At 42.7% G+C, this 22,760-nt stretch overlaps 1 protein-coding gene across 5 annotated transcripts in view; it reads right to left on the reverse strand.

The window, feature by feature from the left end:
- The window catches only part of SPSB4 (splA/ryanodine receptor domain and SOCS box containing 4), a 79,564-nt gene that overhangs the window by 13,598 nt on the left and 43,206 nt on the right, over positions 1–22,760 (reverse strand). The window contains exon 3 of one of the 5 annotated variants that reach the window (XR_011152780.1): positions 1,398–1,579. The exons of the other annotated variants lie outside the window; for them this stretch is intronic. The gene's annotated coding sequence lies outside the window, so the exon portion shown is untranslated. The remainder of the gene's footprint in view (positions 1–1,397; positions 1,580–22,760) is intronic. 5 annotated transcript variants of the gene reach the window in all.

Below are 22,760 nucleotides of genomic sequence, written 5' to 3' on the forward strand. Positions count from 1 at the left end.
CACCCATGGCATTAGTTCATTGTTTACTTTGGATATGCTTTTACTCTAGGAGGAGAGATCAAGACCTCGTGCTTGTTTTACGTCTTATTCAACCATACAGAGAATCAAACCCACAACCCCAAAGCACACTGTAGAACAGCAGTAACAGGAAGAAACAGGATGTATCCCACTTCCCAAAGTGCTGAGACTTGGTCTGCATCTCTTTGTCCTTTCAAAAATCAGAAAAAATTCTTCAATAAGAAGGACTAACACATCAAGGAAGACGCCTTCCTTCAGAGCTGGGAGACGGGAGCAAAAACCAAAGTGGCACCAAAGTGAAGAGAACTGGGCTGACTTTATCCTTCCAAGCATCTTCCAGCTCAAGAGGTAGTGAAGAAAGAAGGGCAGTGACCATCCAGATACTTCCCAGGAAACTCAAAAGGCAGCTCTGTGTGTGCTGCAGCGACAGAAGAGAGCCCTGGAGCCCTCCATTGCCTGTCCCTCCTGCTTTCCTCTGCAGACATTCCCAGCGAGGCAGGGCATGCTTCCTCCTGCTCACACCCTGCCTGGGAAGGTTGAGAGAGCAGGAGATTACTAATGGACAAAGACAAAGGCAATTTGGGAGTGGCCAGCACCACACCAAGATCAGTGGAAAAATATCAATGAATAAAGGAAAAATGAAAGCTTTCCTTTCTCTGTGTTTCTGTTCAGTGCATTGCTTCCATCATCTCTGCTATGATGACATATTTGAATGTTGATGTCATGAATTTCATATTCTGAATGAAATATTTTTATCATATATACTGTAATTTTTATTTACTGACACAAAACCCGAATTCTGGGCTTTGTATATTTGGGATCCTGGTACTAACTGAAATATGCATTTCACTGTCTCTATGGTAACTTTCCAGATTAGGAAAAAGGCCAATGTTTTAATCTTTTTTCCTTTATTGAGGTATCTTCCAAAGACAAAAGCAGGACTGTATATTATTCATCACTGCCTCTTCCTTGGTAGGTAACATCACTTAACACTGACATTCCACGACATTCTCCCTTTCAAAACAACAAAGCCAGATGACAATTCTTCAAAACTCCCGGACCCCTCTCCCATTCAGCTTTGAACAAGAACTTCTATGCCTGGGCACAAGCAAACGGCATAGAGAGCAACCTGTATCACTGCTTGAGGGTCTCACAGAAAAGCAACACTCACCCTGCAGCAACAGGAGACCACAGCCCTTCTAAGCAGATTTCCAGGGTGGACCAGGACTGAGCACATTGTGTTTGTAACATTCCAGCACCATGTGAACACATTCCCACCCATTACTAAAACGTTAGTATTGACATTTAAACTAATTATATTTGCATGCACAAAGTAGGGGAGTTGAAAGAACGACAAAGAAAACAAAATGTAAACAAACCAGCAGCTCTCTGGAGCCTCCAGATCTTTTGAGGATTCCTCTGTGCAAGCTGTGCTCTGCAGATCTAACATGGGGTATGGTCTTAACCCTGCAGAGCCTCAGTAAAACTCTGCCTCCTGGAAGCAGTCAGCCACGTTTTTGGGGAGCTCTGCTCAGAAGAATGTAAAACTAAGAACTGTTACCTGAAATGCAAATAATAATTATTCCCCTAAGTATCATAAACAACACACAGTGCTGGAAATTAATTTGTTTGTTGGGGTTTTTTTTAATGTAATAACTAGCATGACTCTCTGCATCTACCATTTGTGAGAATTTCAAACATCACAACCCTGAAGTGCATCTGATAAGAGCAAAATAGCACTGCTCATGCAAATGCCAGAACAGTTTAAATCTTATGCAGGTCTTTACCCCTGGGTTTCAGGAACAGCAATTTAAATTTCTAGTTGCACCTCTGTGACTCCATTCTCTCCAAGGAGAAAAAGGCTGTTTCTTACTGCTCCTCTATGAGCTGTGGGCAGTGCAGGGAGCCCCAGCCAGGCAGCAGTGGCAGCCACCCTGGTCAGACAGCTGGGGCTCCTTCCCAAAGCCCCAGGCAGCCTCCAGGTGAGGAGTCCAGGCTACACTTTCTCAGGGATGTGGTCTGCGATGTAAATGAGGCTCTCCCTGAGCTTGCCTTCAGAAAACACTCTCAGCAACCCAGATCTGCCATTTCCTCCTTGAAATCTCACTCCCAGAAGGAAAGAGAAAAAACCCTAAGATTTCCTAGCAGCAAACATCTGCCAAGAAATTTTAAGTGTTCCCATCCAAACCCTCCTCCTTTTTCTTAAGCTTTCCATTTCTTGCTGTATTATAAATCACTCTGGGGGAATACCACGGATTAAGAATGTTTCTAAGTGGTAAACCATCAAGTTTTACTAGACTCTTTAAAATAAAATAGTATGGTCCATCTGCACAAACAAATTATACATTGCTTTTTCTATATTAATTATATGTTACACAGATTAACAGCCATAGAGAAAGGAAGTTAAACTAGCCCTTAGTACAGAAACCTGCTACATCTGAAACAGAACAAATATCGCAAGGGTTCAAGAAAGCTTTGGGGAGGGCATCAAAACACTCTGCAAAGAACAGTTCACTTTTATAAGCTCCAAAATGGTTTGTTAAATAACTGCAAAGTATTTTTTTAAATTCGAGTAAGAGCATCTGACCTGTGGTCAGGCAACAGGCAGCACCTTTTAAAGTGCTGCAGCTCTGGTACACAACAGCAGGTACCTTTTTCCCTGCAAGAGCTTTTCCTACACACACTCCCTCCAATTTCGTTAAGAAAGGAATGTACACTCACAGGCCAATCTCCTCATCAAATCTTTCATTCCAGCAAGGTCACTGTAGGCTAAAAATAAGGCATTAAAATGCTTTCAAAGTATTTCTAGAAAGATCTTGTGGAAAGGAAGGAATAACTAAAGTACAACTGAGACTGTGCCTTCCTAATGGAAGTTTTCACTGAAGCTGAGCATTATGACAGGAGCAGAGTTCTTAAACCAGCAGACAGTCCAACAAGCTGCAGGCAAATGCTTTCACCTGGCATCAACTGATGGACTCTTCTTTTTCACCACTGAAGGATGAATTACACACCTGATGCTCATTTTTATTTCCTGTAAGTAGTGACAGAAATCAGGAAAACAACATGAAAGGCATGGGAGAGAGTGGGCCACATTCACTCAGATCCAGTGATACTTTAGTTGCATGTCAGCAAATTTTGAGATATGTAACTCTGGGTTTTAGATGTATAATGAAACAGCACTGAGAAGTTACTGCTCACATCTGTAGTAAGAAAAAAATACAGTGTCATCAACTTAAAACTATACATCTAACTAATAAAAACCAACATCAGAGAAAGAAAATATCTTGTATTACTTTTGGATTACGGACATCTGGTGTAAATATACAGCGGTGTTTGTTAGCCAGAACCTTCAAAACACTACAAAAATCATTATTTCAACACTGTAAGAACCACTACAGTGGTTTTTGGGAGTCTGGAGGCTTTATGAACACCAAACCACAGCACATGTGAGAACATGGCAGTCACAGAGGATTCTGACACATTTCCTATGCAAGGTTGGCCACACCAAAGAAGTTCCTGCTATCAGTGAGCTCTGCTGCACGTAGGGAGAGGAGCTGGATTCATGGAGCTGCACTGCAGCATCGAGCCATGTCCAAACTAACACACTGGGGTTGCACTGAAACTGACACATCCCTGGGGGGCTTCTGCTTTGGAATTTGGAGGAGAGTTACACCGTTTGGCTTTGTCTTAAAAGCATCCTGTAAGAGAACATTTAGATGCAGAGTCTCCTGTCTGTATCCTCCCGCTCAAGTGGCTATGCCAGGTGCAGTGTTTGTCTTGCAATGTTTGCTTGGAATGTGCTGGACGTGAGACAGAGTAAAAACTGGCAGGAAATCCTGGCAAACATTGAGTGTGCATAACACGGGCCTGAAGAGCTGAGAAATTCCCCCTGTGAATAAAAGACCACAAAGAACATCCTACCCCAATGAACTCAGCTTAAACTGGTCCACGGCCTGGCCCAGAAGCAAACACCCTCATGGAACCACTCAAGAAGCCTGGTGGATCTAACACCCAACACAGGCACCCAAGAAGCCACCCCAGCCCAAAGGAGTGGCTTCTGCTTGGCACTGGCAAGTCATCGACCCTGTGCTGAGGGATGCCTGAAGCACCTGTGCCAAGCACGAGCTGGGATTGGCTCCTGCCAGGATCTGTTACACTGCTGTGCCACAGTGGGAATTTTCTGGAAAAAACCCAACTAACAACAAGAAGAACAAAAACAACAACAACCCCCCCCGTCCCCCCGCCGCCAAAGCTTCATTAAAATGTGTCTTTGTGAAGTAAAAATTGTGTTAAAACCAAAATCAGGGGTGTAAAGACTAGCTCAGCTCTTGTGCTGTCACCTCACAATCTCTTCGCTGTTACAATTTATCACCAGGAGAGATCCATTTACTGGACCTCTGTCTTGGTAGCAACATTTGACAACACATCCCCATGGTCTGCCTTTCTCACTGGGAAAAACATTTCCCTCCCAGAGCACATATGTTAAAGACCAATTTCCAAAGAGTTTTAAGTTGTCCTGTTCCTAATGCTAAGAAAAAAAAGAAAAAACCAAGTAATTAAAAGGAGGTGACCTTTCTACCAGGCTGGCTTCCATTACAGCAGTTTTCACACAGTGAAAGAAAATTATAAAGATATTAACAGAATGAGCACCTGCCTCCTCCATGAAATGAAAATTGCTCAGTTAAAAACAATACCAAAGAGAGGAGCTCTGAAAACAAACCACCTGTGTCACTTGGGAGGAACATGGAGGGAGACACTTAGTGCATTAAATCACATGCTTGCTTCTTTCTTGTTACCAAAAAAAATGAGTGATAAAGACCTAAATTTTTCAAGAATGCAGAAGAGGTGCAACAATACCTAAGCTGGATAAATGAACTGTAACATCTGGTCACCTCTTGAGGAGCTATGGTGTTCATCATGCTTAGCCTGGGCCATTCTCTTGGCTCACACACAGCACCTTTCTGGGACAGAGGGGACATACCCAGAGTGAGCAAACTGTGAAACCACCTTCTCCTGCACTGAGGGAGGCAGCAAGGGCTTTGGGAATGGTGTGAACCCCAGTAACAACCCACTGCCCTCCCTCCCCAGCAACACACACACCTTGCCTGCCTGCCCTGCTGCAGGGCAGGGGAAGAACGCCAGGAACAGCAACCATGAGCCACCACAGTTTGACTCACTGCAGCCTTCTCTACTCTAAAATAAAGTTTCACCTTCACTTCAACTCAGTCACTGCTCATAAAGGGTAAAATATGGAGACAGTGTTCCACAACCCAGTGGCAACCTCGGCATAAATTATTTACCAACAGTTTCATCACTCTGTCAGCATCCTTGCCTTTGAAGCACAATTACCAAACCAAGCTTTAAAAAAAAACCCAAAAAAACCACAAAAAAACCCAAGGACTGCCTTTGGAGCATTCTTCTCAAGCAGATGAAAAGAGCTCACCTAAGTGCCAGCAGTTCCTGCAAATAAGCCAAGAGACAAGGTTACTCACTTGCCAGCACCAAGAGCCAGCCTGGGTACTGCTGACAAAATTCCCAGTACTAATTTAGTAGCAAAAGCGCCTGTCAAATTCACTTTTCAGAAGATGAATACTGTCATCTTAGTCTGGTTTATCATGACAAGCAGGAAGAATCACAGTGGCTGTTCATGCAGGCAGGAATGACATTGAAGCACTCTGGGTTTGGATGTGCCCAGCCTAATTCCATTATTAAACCATTCAGTCTTGAAAAGTGAAGCTAGACATCACTCATTCCATGCAGTCAGACTTAGGAGTCAGAAAAAAAATTTCTTCCTTAAGCAGCTTTCAGCATATTTGAATAAAAGTGACCGTGAAATATACTGAATGCATAACAGATGGCTTGCTCTGAAACCGGGCAACAGAACACGTCAAGGGGACGGACACACAAAGTGTCTCTCAGCAGTGAATTATGGAGCGTGAGTCCAAGGCAAAGCCCAGCCATATCTCCAGCTCCTTCGACTTCATAGCAAGAAAAAAACCAGCCTTCAACTTCTCAAATTTGGTGTAAAATGCAATCCCTAATCCAGTTTCCTGGTGCAGAACCATTAAATTGTAGTATATGCTATATGACTGCATTATGTTAGTACAGCTCTAATGTTCCAACACTTGTGTGCAATAATACAACATTTAAGCCTGATTTAAGATTGACTAAATTTAGCTCTGGAGGGGAGATTAAAAGAACTCACACCACAGAACTCGTTTAAATGAAAGCAGTAATGAGGAGATGCTGGGACAGACAAAAATCAAATGCGGCAGCTCTCAGCATGAAGAACAACTGCTCAGGAAATACTACAACTTTGGAAACAAGAGTGGTCCAAGATGAATACCAGAAATGAACTGTGGAATAATCTCCTGAGACAGAGTATGGGAGTTTTATCATTTGGTACTTGCAGAATAGGAATGGGGGTGTGGAGAGGGGAAAGATGCTAAAACCATTCAGCCCAGAACAACAAAGTCTTCAGGCAGATGAACAAAAGCCTTCAAAAAAACGAAACAAAAGGGTCATTGAGTTTACTATGTTGCCACTGTAAATAATGCAGTACATACTATTTCATTAACTGACTGAGCCTCATCTTAGAGCAGGCTGAGTTTCTTTTCCTTGTAACAAGTACTAGAGTAACAAAAGGTCAGTCCCACCATCTAGAAAGAGACTGGGTAAATTGGAAAGGGGATAAGTAAAAATTTTTATTTTCTATCCTGTTATTACTCCAATAGGCACTGGAAAATGAAACACCAAATATACAGCTATAATCTAAAGAGAAATAACTGTTTCCTACAGGACCTACAGGAAAGTTACTTTGCATTTTTGCAATAAACTTCTAGTTGGCTTCTGTTCAAAGGCCATTTAAAATAAACTGGTTTTGAATAGATGGCTGAGGAACCTAACAAAACACACCTTTTTCATTAATTTTTTATTTTTATTTTTTAAATTGACTCCTGCTGTAAAATATACCCACTATTACCATGCACCAATGCAAAATGTGCCTTTCAAGCAGGTTCCACGTGGTGTTTGCGTTGGTTGGCAGCTCCCAGGCATGCCCTGGCTGGAGCACCGGCACTGTGGCAAGGGCAGGGCTGGGCAGGTGACACAGGGCTGACGGGACAGGTGGCTCTTCTTACTGGCCACATCTGACTCCTGCTCCTGGAAGTCAGCCCACTGACTCTTAGAGGTGATGGATGAGCAACTGCTTCTCTAATTAAAGCTTGCCACTGCCCTGTTCCAGATAGTTCACGGAAGGTGGGTCTCAAGGTATTAACTTGTTTTTCCTGGAACTTTGAAATCCTTTCAGAAATTGCCTGGTTGGTTGAACAAAGCTGTGGCCTTTAGTTTTAATTTTGTGTGTACTACCTGTCTTCACATCAGAGCTCCAACTACCCCTTCTGTCCTCCTGGAAGTCTTTTAGGCAGACAAAAAGGAGGGAAAAGCCCCTGTCCTCTCTGCACACACAGTGGCACGTGTGAGTGGCACTCAGACTGTGTCACTGGCTGAGGGAACTGCTAATTACAACGCTTCTGAAATGGCTGGATTTCAAGTTGATAATATGGTTAGAGCTATTAGCTTCTTCCATTACCAGATGGGCTGGATAATGTGAAAAATAAATTACAAAACACTTTCCAGGGTTGCTTAAATGACTGATTTGTAGCTGCAGGCACCTAGTAAGTTGTGAATGATTGCTGATGTAAAAGAGCAACTCTACTGGGGATGACAGTAATTAGTCTTTACAAAATTCAGCGAAAACACCGTCAGGGAGAACAAGACACGTAAGTAATTTATGCGCCAATTAAACAATTGTTAGAACTGGCAAAAATTTAAAGCAGATAAATTCTGCATACAATATGCAGCACCTGTGGATTTAAAAATCTTATCTTACAATACCACTTTTCTTTCATAAGAAAATACCTGTTAAGCAAAGAAAAAAACACGATGTTGTCAGCCTAAATTACTTTTTCCATCACCTATTGTTTTCCTAAAATGTTTCTCCTGTACTGTGAAACAATGTAAGTGGCCTCCCTTTCTCATTTTAGAATGAATAAGAATTAAGACCCAGCACTGAGCTGTTAGTATGTTATGCCAATAAATCTCACCTATTGTCAACTATTTAGGACTGTATATAAATGTCACTAGATACCACAAAAGACTTTAAATGTTCCTGATTTGTCAGTCCAGCTACAGTTTGCCATGAATCAAAAATCATTTTGTTAGGGTTCAGTTATTCTTTACAGGGGTCAGCACATCAAGTTAACCAGATGAAAAATTGTGCCTTGAGAAAAAGCACAACATGTCACGACCTGGTTCTACCTCCTGCTACCCAGATAGGCTGAGGCTTACTCAGCTATCATCACACACTTCACAGCCTGCCAACCAAAGTATTTCCCTTTAAAATAAACATTTGAATTACAGATTATAAAGAGCAGTCTGTTTTAGCAGGTGCTCTGTCAATCCCTGCCATTCTCAAGTCTTGCCTTACCTACTCAACATGGAGAGAACATGATGCTAAAATGAACAGACCATGCCAAAATTCTCCCTACAGCTGTGCTGGGTAAACAGGAGAAAAAGAGATTTAAGCTTTAAGTACGACTTTCAGAAGGATATTCCATCTGGATAAACAAATAAAGAAAGGCAGGTTTCTCTTCCCTAGCCATCCCAGGAAGGGTGCACCTGTGTTCCAACAGCTGTCTGACCTTCAGAAATGGTATCAAATGCAGAAAAAGGACTGCAAAGGGCACCCTGCCACCACCTCAGTGCCATGCTCACTGGCAAGGCCAGGAGAACAGGTGGGACCAGTTGCAGATCCTGCCCCATGTGTGCAGCTCCTTGCTCTGCCCTGCCCTGCCCACCTCACCCACGCAGCAACGCCCAGGGGCTTTCACTGCATCTGATAAAGCTTTACACACAAAACTATCTGAATATTGGTAGACCAACTGTGTCCACAGCACAAGTGAGATGTTTAGTAAGTCTAGAGACACAAATCTCTGCTGAAGAATTTGAACTCTGGAGTTGCTTTATCCATATAATGTTATTGTCTCCTACATTCACCAGCATTTGTAGTCTTGTGGTTAATTCATTCCCTTCCAACAGGATGGCAGCTAAGTAATAACGGAGGGAGAAAAAACCCTTAAAGGTCAAGAGAATTAGCTGTATCTTACTAAAGCCAGTGAGGTCATGCATTATTCATGCATGGAGGACAGGAGTACACTCAGCTAAGAGGGCCACAGGGAACTTGAAATCTGAAGCTCCCATGATTTGTAGCCATTAAAAAGGCAAGCTGCATTATTTTATCTGAAAGCAAGAGACAGTTAACTGCTGCATCTCCTACAGAGCCTACCCACGTAGGCAAAGAGCCTGCTTCTGGTTCTCACAGGCACTGCAGAGCTCACAGGAGAACTTGACTGTTCTCCCTCAGGCACAGCAAGGAAATATGAAGGAATATTTAAGCCAACTGATATTCCTAAAGGCAAGAAAGAATGCTTGTGTTACTAGAAGATGTCAGTGCATGTGGATATTATACAGGTGCTTTCATGGGCCCTAATGAGACCATCAGCACTTAATGCTGGCCAATACACAATCCTTTAAATTAATAAACCCAAAGAAAATAGCTGCTTTGTACTAAAAGCAGCCCTTTACACTTAAACTACTTACATCCACTCTGAAGTGCCAGTCCAAACCAACACTGCATGTTTGCAACCTTCCTTCTAAAAATACAGCCTCAGAGTACAGTAGCTATTATTTCTCTACAGTATAATCATGGAAACTGCATCACTGCATTACTTCTAGTCCATATGTGTTAAATAAATGAGCTCATTCTGTAGAAAATTTCACACCCGTGTCTGAAATCTGTCTGTTACAACACAGTATTTACTTTTTACTTGGGCTGTAAACTATTAAAACCACAACGCCAAATCCCGCAGACAAAACTCACATTCACTGAAATCCTAATTGAAAACTGCAGAATTTTCAGCAAAGCTGTTCATGCCACAGACAGTGTTGGTGAAGGAAGGCTGAAGAACCTCAAAGAATCATTTCATATTTGTCAACAAGCTCTCTTTAAGAGGGTGCCCTCCCTTAAATCAGGCTTTACAATTTGGCTACCCTTAATTTCTTCTTCTCCTTCATTCTTTCCCTGATATGCTGATATGAGCTGCTGCATAATGTCCTTGTCTTAACCACACACATCTCACAAGCAGCATCTCCAGAGCAGATGAACTATCGATCCCTTTTCTCCCTCTTCTACTCTATAAATCTAATGAACTATTGATTCTTTCCTCCTTCCCCCATTTTCTGCTTTGGCTATGCATGCCCCTCCTCCACTGTCTAAAACTCTTTTTCTGTGCAGCCTTAGGCTCATCCTTGTCCATTCTGTCTGTACATGAGGTGCTGCTAGTCTGGCCTGTGGTGGGTGTGTGACAGCAAAGCTCTTGAGTCAGAAATACAGAAATACAATTGCATGTTGAGCTGTCCCCAGCAATGAAGAGCACTGCAAAGGAGCTGGTTCTCAACTCCACTGTTCCTTTCCTACCACACACTGCAGCTGCCATAGGACATAACCTGCCACCTCCTGCCCTCCCCATGGCCTGATCCCACAGCCATGAGAACCACTGTGCTGGGGATACTGCTGCCAGGTGAAGAGGCTTCAGTTTTTCATTGTTTTGTAAGTCAGTCAAGGTACTTACTGTGCTCTGCAAACAAACTCCAAGTAGGTTTTTTATTCCTCTACAAACAAAAACTATGAGCCCCAATCCCTTACAGTGAGGGAAATACTTAATGCTTTGAACCTCTGTGGTTGTTTATCTTTCTATCCCTAACAGCTTCCTTCTTCCCCTGCTCCAAAGGCCTGGGTGCTACGAACTGCCCCCAGCCCCAGCCCTGCACACCGTCCCTGCCAGCACAGCCACCCCACACAGCCCCAGCCCTGCACACCGTCCCTGCCAGCACAGCCACCCCACACAGCCCCAGCCCTGCACACCGTCCCTGCCAGCACAGCCACCCCACACAGCCCCAGCCCTGCACACTGTCCCTGTCAGCACAGCCACCCCAATACAGGCAGCCACCAGCCCCAGCTCCTGCTGCCCCGCCCATCTTCAAACTCTAGAATCTTATGACAGACAGAGGCATTGGTAGTTTCACTGTTTACAAGAGATTTAACTGTACTTTCCCCCACTGAATTCTTTACTGTTGACATCTCCTCTGCAGGCAGGACAAATGAGGATGGAGTATCCCCAGCCTCACATAGCCCAGAGATGGGGACAGAGAAGAGTAAAGCGCTTGACTGCTCCAGACAGATCTCCCATAATCGAAGTTTAACTAAGACTATAAAAGTCTGGAGTTTTCAAGTAAAATTTTTCTATTATTCTGTAGATGTATGGTGAAAGCACTTATCTATTAAACATCATTTCAGCCAAAAGTTTTCCCCTCACACCCTCTCTTTGCAGGTCACCAGACTCATGAATTACTACTTCATTACAGCACCACCACAGACCTTTCCATTGCTCCATGCAGCCTACTTTCCCTTCTCAAATCCCACCCTCCTCTCCAGAGCATGCAGACATTAAATCCCATTACAAAGCTCTGCTATAAACTCATTAGCAAGTGTCACCTCAGTCAAAGAGCTTCCTTGCTGCATCTTACGTAATATTCACCATAACCAGCTGAATCCAACTGCATCACATAACCACACCAGTTGTGCAGATATCAAGTATTTAGAGCAAATAAACTTTCTCTGGCTTGTTATTCTATTCACAGAAATGAGAGTTTAAAAAATTTACTTGCTCCTTAATATTTGGAGAACAACAGAAAAGAACGTGCAAGTCTGCAATAAGTTTGGGAAAAATCTTCTGCAACCTTTACCCTAAAGCAAGTGCCCCAGAAACCCCTTTTCAAAGCCTCATTTCATCAGAACAAACTAGAACAAGGAAATGTTAAATACTGAAATTTGGCTCCCAAAGGTAATACTACTCAAGTCGGAAGGTTTGTAAAGACACCTCCTGCCATGGTTTGGCAGGGAGGTGCTGTCGTCTGGCTTGCCTTTTGCTAATCCACTCGGCCGTTTTCCGGCTTGGAACAAATTCCCCCAGCACATCCACAGAGAAACTGTTTCTTCCATTGCCTCAGAGACACAGACCCTGGCCATGCATCAGCTTCCTGCTCCTTTTGGCAGCCACTCGAGTCCTGCTGAGCTCGAGGTCACCTCTGGGCTTGTGTCGGGCTGCCTCCCACCCCTTGGCTGCGTGGACAAGGCTGCTTTCGAGGAAGGAACTGTCACTCCTTCCTCTCCTGGGTCCCACATGCTGGCAGGGTGCAACCCCAGGGTAAAACAGAACAGCCCTCGTCCAGGCTGCCCAGTCCCTCCCCTTTTAAAAACACAACATCTACTAACATTCAGTAAATGGGGAATGAAGGCATAAGCACGTTTATCACCAGTCATACCTTCTTAACTTTTGGTAGAATTTGCTTAGCCTTCACTGTAAAGCCAGTATTTGTCTGTTCTGACTTTGTTAACAAAAACATTGATCTGCAGAAATCTTAGTGACTGCCTAAAAACTGAATTAGAGTAAGTTTTGATGTGTATGAAAAAAGAAATCTGTAACTTAAGCACTGGACTAGGAAGAGGTTGGGTGGACACAGACTGTGCCCACCCACTCCTGTATTGAGTGTGAGGACAGCAAGAGGATGGGGGACAGCAGTGTGACCACTAGAAAGGCCCTCTGGCAATCCAGGGACAGGAGTCCTCTCTCTCATAAAGTATTTCTACTGAAAGATCTGGGAAAAACCAACAAAAAAACCCAAACCACCCCTAACTTGCCCACCTAAACAGCTTTGAGTCCCTTCTGTTATTAAGGAAGAGGATGAGAGCAAACATTAACACAGACTTGTAATGGTTTCCTTTGGGGCCTGCTTTTTGATCACACACTAAACTCTTTTGCTTAACTGGAAGAAAGTAACTTGGTTGCATAGCACCATTACGGTATACATTACTATCAGTCATACATAAATATCAACAACAAAAGCCATAAACTTGACATTTAGAGTTTGTTCTTACAAACTGCCTTCCCTCCCTTAGTTCTGAGAAAGTTTTAGGAGCTCATGTTATTATGAATTGTCTACTCAAATGTTACTTCTCACCTGGAATAGCATTTGACTTCTTTAATATTCCTGTAAATTTATGTGTGAGTGCTTCAGATCTATTACTACTAAATAATTTAATCAGCATGTGTCTCCAAACCTGGCTGCAGAAGGAGACCAAATGAAACATCTGAATGCAAAAGTCATTGTTGAATCACAAGCTACGAGAGATAGATGAAAGGCAGGGAAAGTTCCACTTCATTAACCCTACTTCTGTAGTTTGCCCAAATCCCAGCTCCCACTCATTAAGGAGGCCACAAAGAAGCTCCAAAGAATGATTTCCTCTACAAGGTTTAATTTCTAATGTGACAAAGTTGCTCAAGTTTCCTTACCAGGCAACAGATCACTGCACCAGCAGCACCAACCCAAGGGTGATGGGAAACACGCTGGGATGAGCTGCTACCCCCCAGGATAATTTTCACACAGCCTCCTCCTCTCCCAAAATACTCCATGTAACAGAAGTCTCATTGTTGTGGCTTCAACACAGAGCGTGCAGATGCTCACCAGATGCTGCCAGAGCGGGAAAATGGAGCTTCAGCTGTTACAAACATGACAGGGCTTGATCTGCTGCTATTGGAGTCAGCAGAAGAACGTCACCACACTTCATGGCAGCAGTGCTGACTGACAAAGGCTCATCCTCTGCAGGCAAACAACCACAATGACCTAAAACAAGCTCTATGAAATGTGGCATCATCTTTCTGCCTCTTCTCAGGCTCGGCAAATGCATCCACCAAGTTGCCTTGTTGTGTCCAACAGGAGATGCCCTCTCTGTCAAGGCCAGGTGTTCCCACGCTGGGCAGCACAGGACACACGGGTGGCTCCTGAAGGGCTGTGCTCTGTGTAAGGGGCACTCCACTGCCTCAGCTGGGAATCTAACTTTATTTTCTGCTAATATAAACTGAGCATTGCTTATAATTATCCATCTGTGCACATTCCAAAGTGCATTGTCTCAGTCACTGGGGCTCATGATACTGCGATAAATGCTTTGAAAAAACTAACAAATGTTATACCCCGAGTCATGGAAACACTGAAGTTCATCAGGACTTGTGAAAAGAGGAATAATGGAAAACTTGAAGTGATGAGGAAAGAAAATTAATACAGCTGGTAGCATGTATTGCATACCTAAAAATACTGTAATTACATTTTTTGCCATAAACATATTTAGTACCTTGACAAATGCAGAAATTTGCCCCACTGTCCATTGGGTTATCAGCATTTATCAACTTATCGGGGTTAGCCAAGCACCTGGCCTGGGCCCAGGGCTCAGTGTGCTGCTGGTGCTGCACTGCAGGGCTGGATAAGCCTCTGCCAATGGATTTACCATGCTTGCTTGAACTTGACAAATGATACTTGAACAACAGCAAAAGCCAGAACAAAAAGAGTTTTTTAAAAAATTGTCTTTTGTATTTTAAACAGAAAGAAATTGAAGCATGAATAAAAGTCTGGTCATCTCAAGAACAAGCTGTGTACTTTAGACTGCGACAATCTAACACAGCTAACAGGCAACTGCTGTTCCACGTCTCTTTTCCTCCTCCCAGCTTCCAGAAAACACTGAGATAAATGTAGATAAAAAAATGCAGATTTCTAATGCATTAAAGGAGTATCCTGACTGATTAAAAAAACCCCACAAATTTCCCTGCCCCTCAAAAATTTTAAATACACAGACACACACCAAAACAGATGAAAAGGAGAAGTAGAGATAGTAGGGAGAGAAGGAAAATGGGAAAGGAATTTTTAATATCTTCTTTCAGATAATTATGACATGCTTTGTGACTTTTAGATAACTGAGAAAGCCACACCTCTTGCTAATAAGAACTGCTCCCACGTGAGCTGCACTGGGGCTGGAAAGACTTTTCTGGGAACCAAGAGTTTCTTCTGGGAGTGCTCAGGATAACTCTGCTTGCCCAGTGCTGCCACTGAAGTTTAGAAACCAGTGCTGAGAGGGTGCACATACACATGTATACTCTCTGTGCATTTGCACACATACATATGCACATGGTACTTTCTATAAAAGGCAAATTATAAGAAGCAGTGGTCAATGAAGCAGCATCCTCTGATTTTCTGCTTATAAATATCCATGTCTGCTTACAGAAGCCACACAGTTTCAGACCTCTGCCCAGGTATAGGAATGGCGGATCTGACCTGAGGCTTATCAGTCCAATTCTTTCAAATGAAATCACTGAAATACAGCAGGCACCTGGGTCTACATAAATAACATTACCAAGAAGTTGCACAGCCCTTGTAAGGGCAATTGTATCCTTACAAAGTGACGTATGCAGGCACTTTAAGAGGAAGAAAGAAAGATACAGGAAAAAACAACGTGTTTCAGAAGCAAGCCCCCTGTAATTACAGAGCAATCTCTGTGCTTGATTTGATTTTGTAGGAGCTTAAAATGTTGTGAGTTTGGTTTTTTCCCCCATTTTATGCAAACACTCTGCACACAAAACAGCCGTTGAGCTGGCATTACAGAGAAAGATGGGGAAAGACTGATCCCAAAAGACTACACTGTCAGTCTTCAGTATTCCCAGTCTAAAAATAGGTTTTGAAGGGCTCATCAGTGCCACCAGGCTTCCAAGCTCCTGTTAAGTCAGAACCTCCTGAAGTCCTGTCTCCGTCAGTGCCAGTTCAGCACACGAGAGAAGCAGCACAACCATAGTTCCGCAATTTTCTATGTTGTAACATTCTAAAAACGAGGTTCAAGAAACAGAAACATACCCATTTATTCACTTTAAAACACTGTGGGGGTTTCTGTGCTCCAGGGAGACTGGAAGGACAGGAAGGAGCAGGCAGTGTCTAGGGCAGCATGCAGGCTGACTGAGCCCTGCAGTGACACCTCCTCGAGTGGGCAAAGGAACTTATGTGGGGCTGCAACAAGGAGCCTCCTGTGACTTTCCATTTGTCAGTCCTCATGATCAAAGAGCCACCTGTGTTTATCATAAAGCAGATCAGCGAGTCCACAGATGGGGCTGAAACACACTGTGCTAAAGCAGGGCCAAGAGCTGATACCACTGGTCCTGACCAGCAGCTGCTCCAGGATTATCACTTCCATGAAGAGCAACAGGTGCTCATTCATAAAAAACAGATTTATTCCCTGAGACTGTCTTTCTGAGGATCACTATCCACAGACACACATGTGGCCTGGATTGGATTTCTTCTCCTCATACTCTTATCCAAAGATTTTAACAAAAAAAAATCCATCAGTCTGCAGCAATATGCCAGTGGGCTTCCATCACCTTGGATGACAAACAGCCAAAGTAGAACCAGTCTCCAGGAACACCACCCTCCCTGGGAGCCAGCACGGCTTCTCCACACATGCTGCTCCTGCATTCCACTGACTTTATTTCAGTGCTCAAACTTCCTGCAAAAGTATAATTTTCAGATTTCTAATAAAGGGGAAATAAAGTAAAAGGAAAAATGTTTCAAAAAACCATCCTGTAAATCCTAATCTGATCACTTCTCTTTTATAAATTGCAGTGGGATACAAATACATGCTTCTGATCTTGCTTCCTTGGTTAATAAAAGGATAAAAGTTGTCCTTGATTATTGTAACACCTGGAGAGCCAGAATATGAACATGATTCCAAATACATGGAGCTACAGCATATCAGCTGAAACCAAAAGGTTGTGGGGTTGGAAACAGTAAGAAAAAGGGCAAGATGCCCTCAAGGAAGAGGAGATGGCAGGCCCAGAGCTGGTGAAGTTACTACGGGAAGTAACTTTAAGCAAGTCCATGGCACTTACTGCAAGCCCTACTGACAGCAGGGAGTGCAGGGTTTGCTCCTGTATTACACCACTAGCAAGCAAAGCCACAGTAATTTTCTTGTGCTGTTGGCAGCAACTCATCCCCAGGTTTTTAAAGCAGAAAGAAGACCACAATACAGTAAAATGATCACCTCATCACAGAAAAGATTAAAGAATAAAAGAGAAATTCATGTTCCATATCGCATACAACTGTTTACAACAACTTTCTGCATATTCTCCATTATCTTCAATAATATGTAGCATTCAAGTCAAGGTTTTTTCCAAATTAAAATGAGACATTGATACTGGAACACTGATTCCTGTAACACCAACTCCAAGCCATAAGAAGCACATATCACCACACCACTTGTGCCAGCAGCTTGAGCTGCTGTACAAATTCCTAGAAAACACACAGAAACACAAGCTCCTGATCTCCACCCAGTTATGACCTTCCTAGCACAGCACTCACCACACACCCCACTGAAATTTCCTAGTTACACATATATGAAATACACCACTCTTTTGGTTTTCTTGATTTTACATGAAAGGAGAGGCTCTCTAAAACTGATTCTGCCTTGGTTTCCCAGACTGTCCCCCGTAAACATTGTGTTAATTCATTCAGGCCAGCCCCCAAAGACACAGCCAGCTCTGCAGAGAACACTGTCAGCTTGTTCTGAATCAGCAGAGATGCTGGCAGCTTTTCAAGTCATCTGAAAAAAATTGGGTAGCTGCACAACGAAAAAACTTCAAAGTACTCATCCAGAATTCCCTCTGGGAAAGACCACGCATTTTGCACAGGCTAATTCCAACAATTAACCTGAGCTGCTTATTTACAAACTTCTAAATACATTTTTAAACGCAAATAACAAATTTCACATTAAATACTAAGCCCTTAGAGAAAGGCACCACATTTATGCTATACTGCACAGAAACAGTACGTTCACTTCTTTCCAGCCACATTAAAGTTCAAAGGATCCCCAGGAGCATGATTCAGCAGTTAAGGCACATCTTTCAGTATTAAACTGGTGAATCTCTTTCCTCAGACCACACACAGTCACCACCCTCCCCTTCTTCTGAAATTTTTAATGCATGAAGAGTAGTCCTGAATCAGAAGAGGAAACTTTTCATTATTTGTACTCTTATGTATGAGAGAGGGCTGCTGCTCTGGCTGGTTTGAATCCTGCTCTTCATTAGCAGCATTCATTGTCACCTGTACTCTGCCCCCAGCAACAGCAGGGACAACAGACCTGCTGCTGCTTCAAGGAGGAAGACACTCACTAAAAGAACTAAAATTACAATTAATAATGTTAGGTTCTAAAAACTTGGAGGAAAACAAGGAGAAGAAAAAAAGCCCCAAACAATGTAATAGCACTGATTAACTCGTACATGTTCCCACAGAGACACCTATTTCCAGGATTAAACATCTTAAACCCCAGTCTAGAACCTGCATTTCCTGCTGGTTTTGAGCCACACACAGTGTGTGGGGCCCAGGACTGCCAGCACTTGACCACCAAAACCCCTTCAGGGCTTCCTGAAGGCACAGGAACCTGGGGAGCCATGCAGGCTGCCCGCTTCCAGACCTACGGATGTAGATCCTGCTGCACCTACATTTGATGTGAACACTTCAAACATTTGTTTAACAGAATTACAGTCTTTATGTTAATCTGGGAAGTTTCCAACAGAAGCAACAACTCTTTGAACATGGACTACATACAGCTAGGCTGAAAGTAAAAAAGAGGATTTGGTGGTTTAGTTATTAAAATATCTTTCACTTCATTCCTGCCTCCTGTAGCAGCACTAGCAAGACCATCAGAACCCATATAAAAGCAACATTTTTATTTTGCAACCAATTTCCATTTCAAAGCAGCAAATCTAGGCATCACTGGTTAAACGATTTCTTAAATCTCATTTCCATATGCCAAGCAGAGACCTGCTTCTTCTGGTCTGTACTGTGGAAGCTTCCAACCTACAGATCCATCTGAGAAGGGCATGAAAACAAAGTACACACATGCTCCCTGGAGCTTTTTGATAAAGAGTTGATTTGCATGAGGCACTACAAATTAGCCTTTTTCAAATGAATGCAAAATCTCTAATTTACGCTGTGCACATATTCAACAGATTACGAAACTCGTAATATTGGGTAAAATAAAACATATCAATTGCAACTGCTGGTTTGGACAGGGTTATTATGGAGTGATCCTAACCACTCTAGTAACTCCAGAAAGAAGAAGGAGCTTTAATAAAGACCCATACTGCTAAAATAGTATCCCTGAAGAAAACAGTAGCTGGCCATAGTGACATTGAAGAGTGCAATCTCTTCCTCAACCTCTCCTGGATATTTGTTGTCTCTCTGGCTGTTGTTCAGCCAGACAGAAAATAATGTCAAACTTCATGCTATTCCTAGCTCTTGGCCATGTTTCTCATTTGCCTTTGGAAGCAGCTATTTTGCCTTAATGCCTTGGTAGCTTTGAGCACTCCAAATAAACAAATGCAAGATATTCAGGGGAAACTGGTTCACTTCACTCACTTCCACTTTCAGACTTCAAGTGGAGACACGCAAGCCATAAGCCTTGAACCACAGACATACAAAAGCTGTGCTCATACAAATTAAATACACATTCCATTTTAGCCACATCCTCCTCAAATATTTCTGCAAGCAAAATTCAAGATTTCAACCCAAACTGTCTACAATTAAGAAAGGTACCATGATGTACCTGTTCCCCATGCCACGAGTTTAGCCCTAGGCACAGAAACTGCTGTGGCCTCGTGTCTTGATTTTTATTATTCATATTTTTTAAAAGAAAGCCGTATTAAGATACCAGCCCACAGCAACAGTGTGCAAGTTAATTGTTCCCATGCAGTTTGTGGAGGCCACAAACACCACAGGGACACACACGATGTAGACAGGAAGGAGTACTGCCCTTTGCTATTTTGGCACCATTAATCCCTTTCCCCCACCCCCTTTTTTTGAGTGAGTCGAGCTCAGAGTTACCCTGTGTGATGTCAGTGGTTATTCTGTGCTGATTACTGGAATCCAATCTCCAGACAGGATATATTTACTGTCTACAGCTGTCTACACTGTCTTACAATAAGCTGATGGATGACTCATCCTTTTTCCCTCTTCAGCTGAAATCACACAAAGGAAGATGGAGACAGAGTGACAGCCCATGGGAAGCAGGGAAAGGTGAATTGCAAAGACCTTGCCCTGTGTTTAAAATACATTAGAACATAAGTCTTTACTTGTGTCTGCAATGACAAAAAATAATCCTAGAATATATATCATTTTTAATATTTCAGTACATGTAAACCCACCAATAAACAGGCACTTACTCCAGAGTTCCAGTACCTGTGTGCTCGCAAAGGCTGATATCCCAGTCCCATGAGTGCACATCTCCTTGCCACGTACATTAAACAGCATGCAATAAATTAAAAATCCATTATCATAAACTTAAATACATCACAGGAAGATGAAGCATCAGAAGAAACAAAAACTTGACATTTTCCATCAATGATCTTGATGGGGCAGATTTGCCAGCAGAATAAAAATATGACCATATGATGGGCTGATAGCACAGACTGGTGACAGAGACTGTCAATTCAGCAAGGCTGCAGGCAGGAGCACGTCTGCTCCGTGTGTCAATGGGCAAGGATGAGAGTCTGCATCGCCACAGACAAATTTAAAAGAGGGTAAGTGTATTCATAGCTTGCCTGCTCTCCTTTCTGTCAGCATCAGCAAAAGAATATTTGATGAAAGGCTGAGAAGGGCTTGTGGGTTTGATTTTTTTCAAACTGGCTAAGTCAGTCTATAATCACAGCCTATTACCTTAATGCAGGGTGCACCAAGAGGAGAGCCAGGATCCCTCAGCTCTGTCGGTAATGATGAATCAGCTGGCTCAGCAGGATGGGCTTGTCACCAGCTCCTGCCACAGGTGGGTTGGGCTCTTTCTACAGATTTTGGCCAGACACCAGGAGGTCCTCAAGGAGAGTCATCAAGCACGTGCCTATGTGTTGTTGACTTCCAATGAATTTAGGCACACATCGGAAGAATTTGGTAAATAGAGATGATGCTGTGAACTGAGAGTGGCACTTAGTACATGGCCATGGCTTTGGCACTTTGGAGAATGGGAAAAGCCAGAACGCCTTTGCTAAACTAAACCTGAGGACACTGAAGTTTGACTTCTGTACTACACCAGTGCCCAGAAACACCGGGTGGCCTAACACACAAACAGTTCCTGTGTGAACTGCAGAAATACCAGGAAACCCTGGAGCTGTTTGTAGCACAGCATGGAATTAGAACCTTTAATATTTAATAAAAGACAATATTCTGTGCTATGTAACAGGCATCCAACGCATTCATACTGAATGAAGAGACATTGCATGTCTCTTCAGCTGCAAGAGACACGGTTGAAGCCCTTGTCTAAAATCAAAATGGACCTTCTAAGCATCTCTATCAAGACACAAGATTCAGCCTACCAAAAAGTTTTCTCTTGAAATGAATGATATATACAGGGAGATTTTCAGCACCAAAATGCCTGTCCTCATGTTTTAGTACCCCATTTGCAAATACAAGGAATAAAAACCACTAGAAAACAGCATGAAAGAGAAATCCCGCTTACGTTTATCACCCTATAAAACAAAGAAAAAAGAAATATATTAATCTGGAAATGCTACCTAAATGCTACCTTTCCATCAACAAATAAATAATCTGCATTAAACTGTGACTTAGCAGTAATGGCCATAAGATTTTTGAAGTACTTGCTACATAAAAATGCTGCATCTTGAACAGAAGGTTTTCAGTACCACAGAGATAAGCAAAAGCTTCACCTGAAATCTTTTTCGCTTTAAAAAACAATGATACGTTAAAAACATCAGTTCTTGCACATCATGTCCCCAAATACGCGTTTGTTACAAACGTTGGAATATATATTTACAATGTGCAAAACAAAAAAATCAAATTGTAGAAATAAACACATCAACACTGTTTTTTCAGTACTTAATACCCAGGGCAAACAAACCCAAGCAGGTGTATGGCAGCTCATGCATACAAACTCCAGACCTTTGCAATGCTCAGTGTTGAATTAAAAGCTTCCTGTCAGCCTTCAGGGGAAGTTTTGTCAACCAAACCTGCAGCTTATAAAAATCCATTCCTTGCTTATCTAGAAATGGCAAACACTGCCAGTGCTCTCTACTGCCCCATGGAATTGCCTTCTCCTTTTGGATATGCTCCTGCCTTGGATTATTTCTGCATGGTCAGGGCATTCCCTCACCATCTGCAAAGGCACAGGCAAGTTCAAGTTATTCCTCCTTTATGGAGGTAGCTTAGAGGATGCCACTGATCCTCTCAAAGGACACAGCAAACTTGGCACCAGCAAATAGAATTGCTGATTTTCTGACTGAAGGAGAACAGCCGTGGAAATAGCACATGGAAAAATTAACAATTCTGCTCACAGGCTACCCCATGGAGGAAAAAAAACCTCAAAACCAAACAAACTCAACCAACCAACACCCAGATTGCAGACACAATAAAATACTGATATTACAACCTATGCAGCACAGCAGTACAACCGGAATAGCCCTACACACTAACCTGTCTTTGCAGTACAACTTGCTTTGCTCCAGGGGTATTGATTTTGCTGCATGGAGTCATCCAAAGTAATTACAAAATTCTACTAATTAGCCTCCTTGCTTCTAGATGTGACTTCAAGGTCACAACCAGAAGCTACATCAAACTGGAGTAACAGAAAGAAATCTCTCACTGTCAAGAGTTAAATTATCTTTCCACTTCCTTCCCCAAACACACACCAAAAAAATCAATTCTTGATGTGGCCCACTTTGCATTATTGATGTAGAGATGACATAAAA

This window comes from Aphelocoma coerulescens, chromosome 9 (genome assembly GCF_041296385.1).
Source record: "Aphelocoma coerulescens isolate FSJ_1873_10779 chromosome 9, UR_Acoe_1.0, whole genome shotgun sequence".
Lineage (NCBI taxonomy): Eukaryota > Metazoa > Chordata > Aves > Passeriformes > Corvidae > Aphelocoma > Aphelocoma coerulescens.